Consider the following 6,592-nt stretch of genomic DNA (forward strand, 5'->3'; position numbering starts at 1 on the left):
AATTTGTTCGTTATCACGATCATGGATGATGAACTGATTTTGTTCACAAAAGACATAATTCTATGTGTTAACTTCTGCTTAAATTTAACACTATGGTAGTTGTTCTTATTCAGATGCCTTTACTGAATTCAGATAGAAAGCAAGCGCTATAAAGTACTATACATAAAACAACGTACCGCTAATGTCATGATACCTGTAATATGATATGTACACATGGGCGAATTTACCTGATTTCTTATTGAACAAAAAGAACTCAGAGCACTATATATTTCTACAGTAATAATTGTCGAATGTATTTTTTTTCGTTTCTCCATGCATATTTTTGATCTAGATTTTGATGCTGAAGAATGAAGTGTGAAAATTGTCGTTTCCTGTACAGACGGATGTTTATATCCGGCAGTGGTCTACTTTCGATTTGCTTTTCTAAAATTTTCATGGACATTCTTTCAGCCTGAACTATTCGATAGGTTTCAAGTAGAATTTTCGAAATGTTATCGAAGGATGATTTCACATGGAAAAAGATGACGATTGACTTAGTAAAATGAGTTCATAAGTAAAACGTAATTGTTTGTTTAAGCGGAAGTTGTCTCCCCTCTGTTCTGTATGATTAACCATTATCGCCACGACCATCAGTCAAGACAAATCCTATTAGTAAATTCAAAACAAACAAATACATTCAGGGAGTAATATAATAATATCCTTGAAGCAAAAGACACAGAAATTTGGTTTTAGCTTTAAATTGTCTTTCTTTTGTGAAATTTATAACAATGGACTATGGCAATGCTTCTCATCTATTCAAGACTTTGAAGAATGAATTTAAACCTCACACCTATACAAGTCGCGTTTTAGTATGAACTGGATCAGAAAAGGTGAAAGATTCCACCTGTATGAATAAATCAAATTTTTGCACTTCTTTTTTTTAATATTTTCATTTGACACTTTCACCACTTAGTGATTTATTTTGTTTATTTTACATATATACAACGAGGTTTATCATCCTGTTAACATGTATGATTCATGGTGTCCCTAAAGACACTTTGCTTTACGAATTACCTTTAATTGTAACTATATTGTGACGGAAAGTAATGAAACCAATTTAATGTTTATAATTTAAAATAATAATCAAGTGCTTGCTCGGACTTCATGAACACGAAAGTAAACTTCTGTCGGGACGTCATTGTGTGAGGTCTAGGGTCATGTAATATAGCAGAGATTAAAGGATGAAGTTAAAGGACTTGCACCATGTTAGTGTTTGTGTTTCAGATCTAGAAGTTTATCTAGTCTAATGATCTGTCTACCATACACTCAGGTTGGAAGACGGCTAGTGCAATTCGCCCAAAATATGTACATGTATATGAACACGAGGAGAAGAGTGATATACGCTTAAGCTTTTTTATAATGTGCATATTTTTTATGTAGGTCTATATAATAAGAAATACCAATTAATATTTCTATATCTACAATTGTTTTGAGCACTATTTTAACAGAGGGAATATTTCATTATTGTATATAATAAGGTATTGATTACAAACCAAAAATATACACAATTACATGGATTTAGTGGATCTCTTCAAATTGATTTATAAGTTTTAGGATATCTCTTTTGACAAAATCTCCCTTTCTATAAACAGAGCTCTGTAGTAAAGACACTTTTAACCTCTAAAATTGGACTTAACATCCGCTTTTAATATCGTGATGTTTTGTTAGGTAATTATTATTTGAATTATATGCTTTGTATGATTGACTTTCTACTCAAAATCTGTGGAAATGAACCACAAATGATTCCCTGGTAATTCAGAAATAAAGAATAATGCGGGCAAAGGGCGTTTTATTCCTGCCCCTATTAAGGAAGGCTCTGTAGTATATGTAATAATATTTCTATTAATTGATAAAGGAGGGGTCAAACGGAACCCTTACCAGCCTGTTCATACTATATTTATTTTACATTATATATTCATTTTGTAGTCCACCCACTATCAATAAATCAATATGATAATAGCATAGCAAATATGAAGAAATTAGTTTTTTGAACTGATGTGTAGAGATATATGAAATCTCGACAATGCAATTTGTCTAAGAGACCTTTCAGGTGCTTTTTATAGTGTGTTAACCCGGGATAAAACTGGTGTTTTTTGGGTTTTTTTTTTTTTTGGGGGGGGGTATTTGAATGTCTTGATTGATCTTTCGAGTGGAATTTATATGTCCCTACGTCCATCCACCTGTCAGAAGTCCACAAGTTCAAAACAGTAAATGTGGTTCAGATAATGTAATTCTATAAAATGAAAATGAAGGATAAAATCACGTGTCTGCACAATCAGTGGAAAACGGCTTTAAAGACCCCGTGACCTTGAACCAAGAACACTGTGACACTGTAAAATCCGGTATGGTAGCAGTATGGAATGTATGTTAAAGGGATTGTTTATAATAAATTAAACTTGATTCATTTTAATTACTAACAATGCTTCCTTTATTCTCTACGTCTGCTGTAAATAAAACATCACAATGTAGATATTTCAATCAGTTAGATGTTTATACATTAAAATTCATACTGGTACCTCGGTACACTTTTGGAATAAGTATATGTACATGTAGTTGTCTTGCACGCAATTAAATCCTACTGATGCCGGATGCATGCTGGATTTCAAATGTACCTTACACTGGATTTACGCATTGAAATTACTACTATTTACAAAAAAGCTTTAACTGCATACATCAAAAGATTATATAAAGTTTTTCCGCCATTAAAATCATATCCGATTCTACATCATTACATGTATACCGAAATACAGGAGGTGTATACATAATTTACTCAAAGTGAAGGCTTCCACAGGGCACAAATAGTGTCCAGATGATCGCCGAGAGCACTCACAGGCATGCATATATTCTTCAACTGCTGTACATATCAATCCAAATATTAATTAATACGTCCTCTCCACTAGATGGTGCCTAAGATAAGCCTATTTGCTAGACACAGTTGTACAGAAGAGCCTGTATCTGTCTTTCCTACATCGATATCGACACTTATGTTATATTATTATGGAATCTTCACAACGTTTTGGGACTGTCTATTACCGGTAGAAGTTTACTTTAACTAGGAAGCTAAATGGTCGTTGAAAAGTAAAAAGTCGTTAAAGTCCTGTATGTTTATACGATGTGCTATTAGAATATATTTCTGTGGTATAAATCAGTCGAATATCCCGCTAAGAAGCCGTTTTATCACTTAGATTACAATAACTATAGTCGATCTCTGCCCTTTACAAGTTTGTGTGTGGTATTATCTTTGATATTCAATCGCTGGTAGTTTAATCAAACCAGGCTCGAAATTTATAATGCCAACTGAATCAGAATCCTTGATAATTTACTTTGAAAATTTATTATTGATAGCTGAAAAGAGTATAAACGTAACTTTGTTTTTGTAAAAGAGAGTACATCAGTTATAAAAATTTACAAAATGTCATGAGCACTAATTTTTGTTATGAAAATTCGAACATTTGTAATGGTTTGTTTTGAAAATGAATATTTGTTATGCATCGTTATAAAAATATAAAAATTTTGTTTTGAAAATGAATATTTGGATATTTGTATGACATTGCATATTTGAATACTTGTTATGAAAATGAATATTCGAATATTTGTTATGAAAATGAATATTTGTTATGAAAATGAATATTCGAATATTTGTTATGAAAATGAATATTTGTTATGAAAATGAATATTTGTTATGAAAATGAATATTTGTTATATTTGTTATGAAAATGAATATTTGTTATGAAAATGAATATTTGTTATGAAAATGAATATTTGAATATTTGTTATGGAAATGAATATTCGAAAATGGATATTTGTTATGAAAATAAACATTTTTGATGAAAGGGAATATTTCTTATGAAAATGAACCTTTGGTCAAAATAAATAACTGATACAATGTTAAATATTTGGCGTGTAAATGTAATAATGACTTTTGGTTTTTGTTATCCATTTTTGAATAATCTATTATCAACGATGTATTTCTTTGTGCATTCTGCATTAAAACTATCAAAAGAAAGGTGTTTTGTTAATGAGTAGCAGCGAAACGACAAGAAAAATATAATGACATACTTGAAATTTTGAGAAACAGAAAACGAGTAAGATGTAAATAATTATTAGAATAATGAAAAGTGTCATTATCTCAAGAGCGTAAAACTCTATTTCACTTCCAACTGATGTCAATTAATAGTGAAAGAAGACAGAAGGACTTGAGAGTGTTGTAAGATATGAAGAGTGTGAATATAAAAACTAAGTACCATTATCTATATATATACTTAATATAAAATAAAATAGATACTGGTAGATACTGACTTCAAGAGGGTATCATGGTACTGTTTAGCTTACTGAAGATTTCTATCATTCATCTCGCCTGTACTATATTGCCATAAATGTGACTATATGTATACTAAAAAATGATGCCTGCAATGCATACAATTATGTCTTTATCTAAATATTCATGTACGGCTCTTGTCTGTGACATGTTATATTAAGAAACGACGCAACACACCGAGTACATAATGATCCCAGATAATTATCGTTTAAGAGAAAATTTTGTTTGTGTTAGAGCATGCTCATTTGAAAGGTTTTAGCCAATTCTAAGGATAAATATTATATCTACTACCTCCAAATGTTAGGGCAGGTACATATGGTAAGTAGTGGTTGTAGAAAGCACTAAGTGAATGAATAGCTAAGTCACTAAGTCAAAGGATAGCTAAGTCACTAAGTAAAAGAAAAGCTAAGTCACTAAGTAAACGAAAAGCTTAGTCACTAATTAAACGAATAGCTTAGTCACTATAAGTAAACGAATAGCTAAGTCACCAAGTAAAAGGATAGCTAAGTCACTACGTAAAAGAAAATCTAAGTCACTACGTAAAAGTAATGCTAAGTAACTAAGAAAACGAATAGCTAAGTCACTAGATAAAAGAATGGTTGTTTGTAAAAATGACCGAGTATAAGAATAGCTGTATAGAGATCGCTAGGTATAAGATTTATTGGGTGTGTAGAAATCGCAGAGGTATAAGAATTACTTGTTGTAGAAATCATTAGATATAAGAATTACTGGGTGTAGAAATCATCAGATATAAGAATTACTGGGTGTAGAAATCTTTAGATATAAGAATTGTTGGGTGTAGAGATCGCTAGGTATAAGAATTAATGGGTGTAGAAATCACTAGGTATAAGAATTACTGGGTGTAGAAATCTTTAGATATAAGAATTGCTGGGTGTAGAGATCGCTAGGTATAAGAATTACTGGGTGTAGAAATCACTAGGTATAAGAATTACTGGGTGTAGAGATCACTAGGTATAAGATATACTGGGTGTAGAAATCACTAGGTATAAGAATTACTGGGTGTAGAAATCACTAGGTATAAGAATTACTGGGTGTAGAAATCTTTAGATATAAGAATTGCTGGGTGTAGAGATCGCTAGGTATAAGAATTACTGGGTGTAGAAATCACTAGGTATAAGAATTACTGGGTGTAGAAATCTTTAGATATAAGAATTGCTGGGTGTAGAGATCGCTAGGTATAAGAATTACTGGGTGTAGAAATCACTAGGTATAAGAATTACTGGGTGTAGAAATCACTAGGTATAAGAATTGCTGGGTGTGGAAATCTCTAGGTATAAAAATTAATGGGTGTAGAAATCACTAGGTATAAGAATTACTGGGTGTAGAAATCACTAGGTATAAGAATTACTGGGTGTAGAAATCACTAGGTATAAGAATTGCTGGGTGTAGAAATCACTAGGTATAAGAATTAATGGGTGTAAAATCACTAGGTATAAGAATTAATGGGTGTAAAATCACTAGGTATAAGAATCGCTGGGTGTAGAAATCACTAGGTATAAGAATTGCTGGGTGTAGAAATCGCTAGGTATAAGAATTACTGGGTGTAGAAATCACTAGGTATAAGAATTGCTGGGTGTAGAAATCACTAAGTATAAGAATTAAAGGGTGTAAAATCACTAGGTATAAGAATTGCTGGGTGTAGAAATCACTAGGTATAAGAATAAATGGGTGTAAAAATCACTAGAAATAAGAATTACTGGGTGTAGAAATCACTAGGTATAAGAATTGCTGGGTGTAGAAATCACTAGGTATAAGAATTAATGGGTGTAAAAATCACTAGAAATAAGAATTACTGGGTGTAGAAATCACTAGGTATAAGAATTGCTTGGTGTAGAAATCACTAGAAATAAGAATTACTGGTTGTAGAAATCTCGAGGTATAAGAATTAATGGGTGTAAAAATCGCTAGGTATAAGATTTACTGGGTGTAGAAATCACTATGGGTAAGAATTACTGGGTATAGAAATCGCTATGGGTAAGGATTACTGGGTGTAGAAATCGCTATGGGTAAGGATTACTGGGTGTAGAAATCGCTATGGGTAAGGATTACTGGGTATAGAAATCGCTATGGGTAAGAATTACTGGGTATAGAAATCGCTATGGGTAAGGATTACTGGGTGTAAAAATCGCTATGGGTAAGGATTACTGGGTATAGAAATCGCTATGGGTAAGGATTACTGGGTATAGAAATCGCTATGGGTAAGGATTACTGGGT

This window comes from Lottia gigantea, assembly GCF_000327385.1.
Source record: "Lottia gigantea unplaced genomic scaffold LOTGIsca_21, whole genome shotgun sequence".
Classification (NCBI taxonomy): Eukaryota; Metazoa; Mollusca; class Gastropoda; family Lottiidae; genus Lottia; species Lottia gigantea.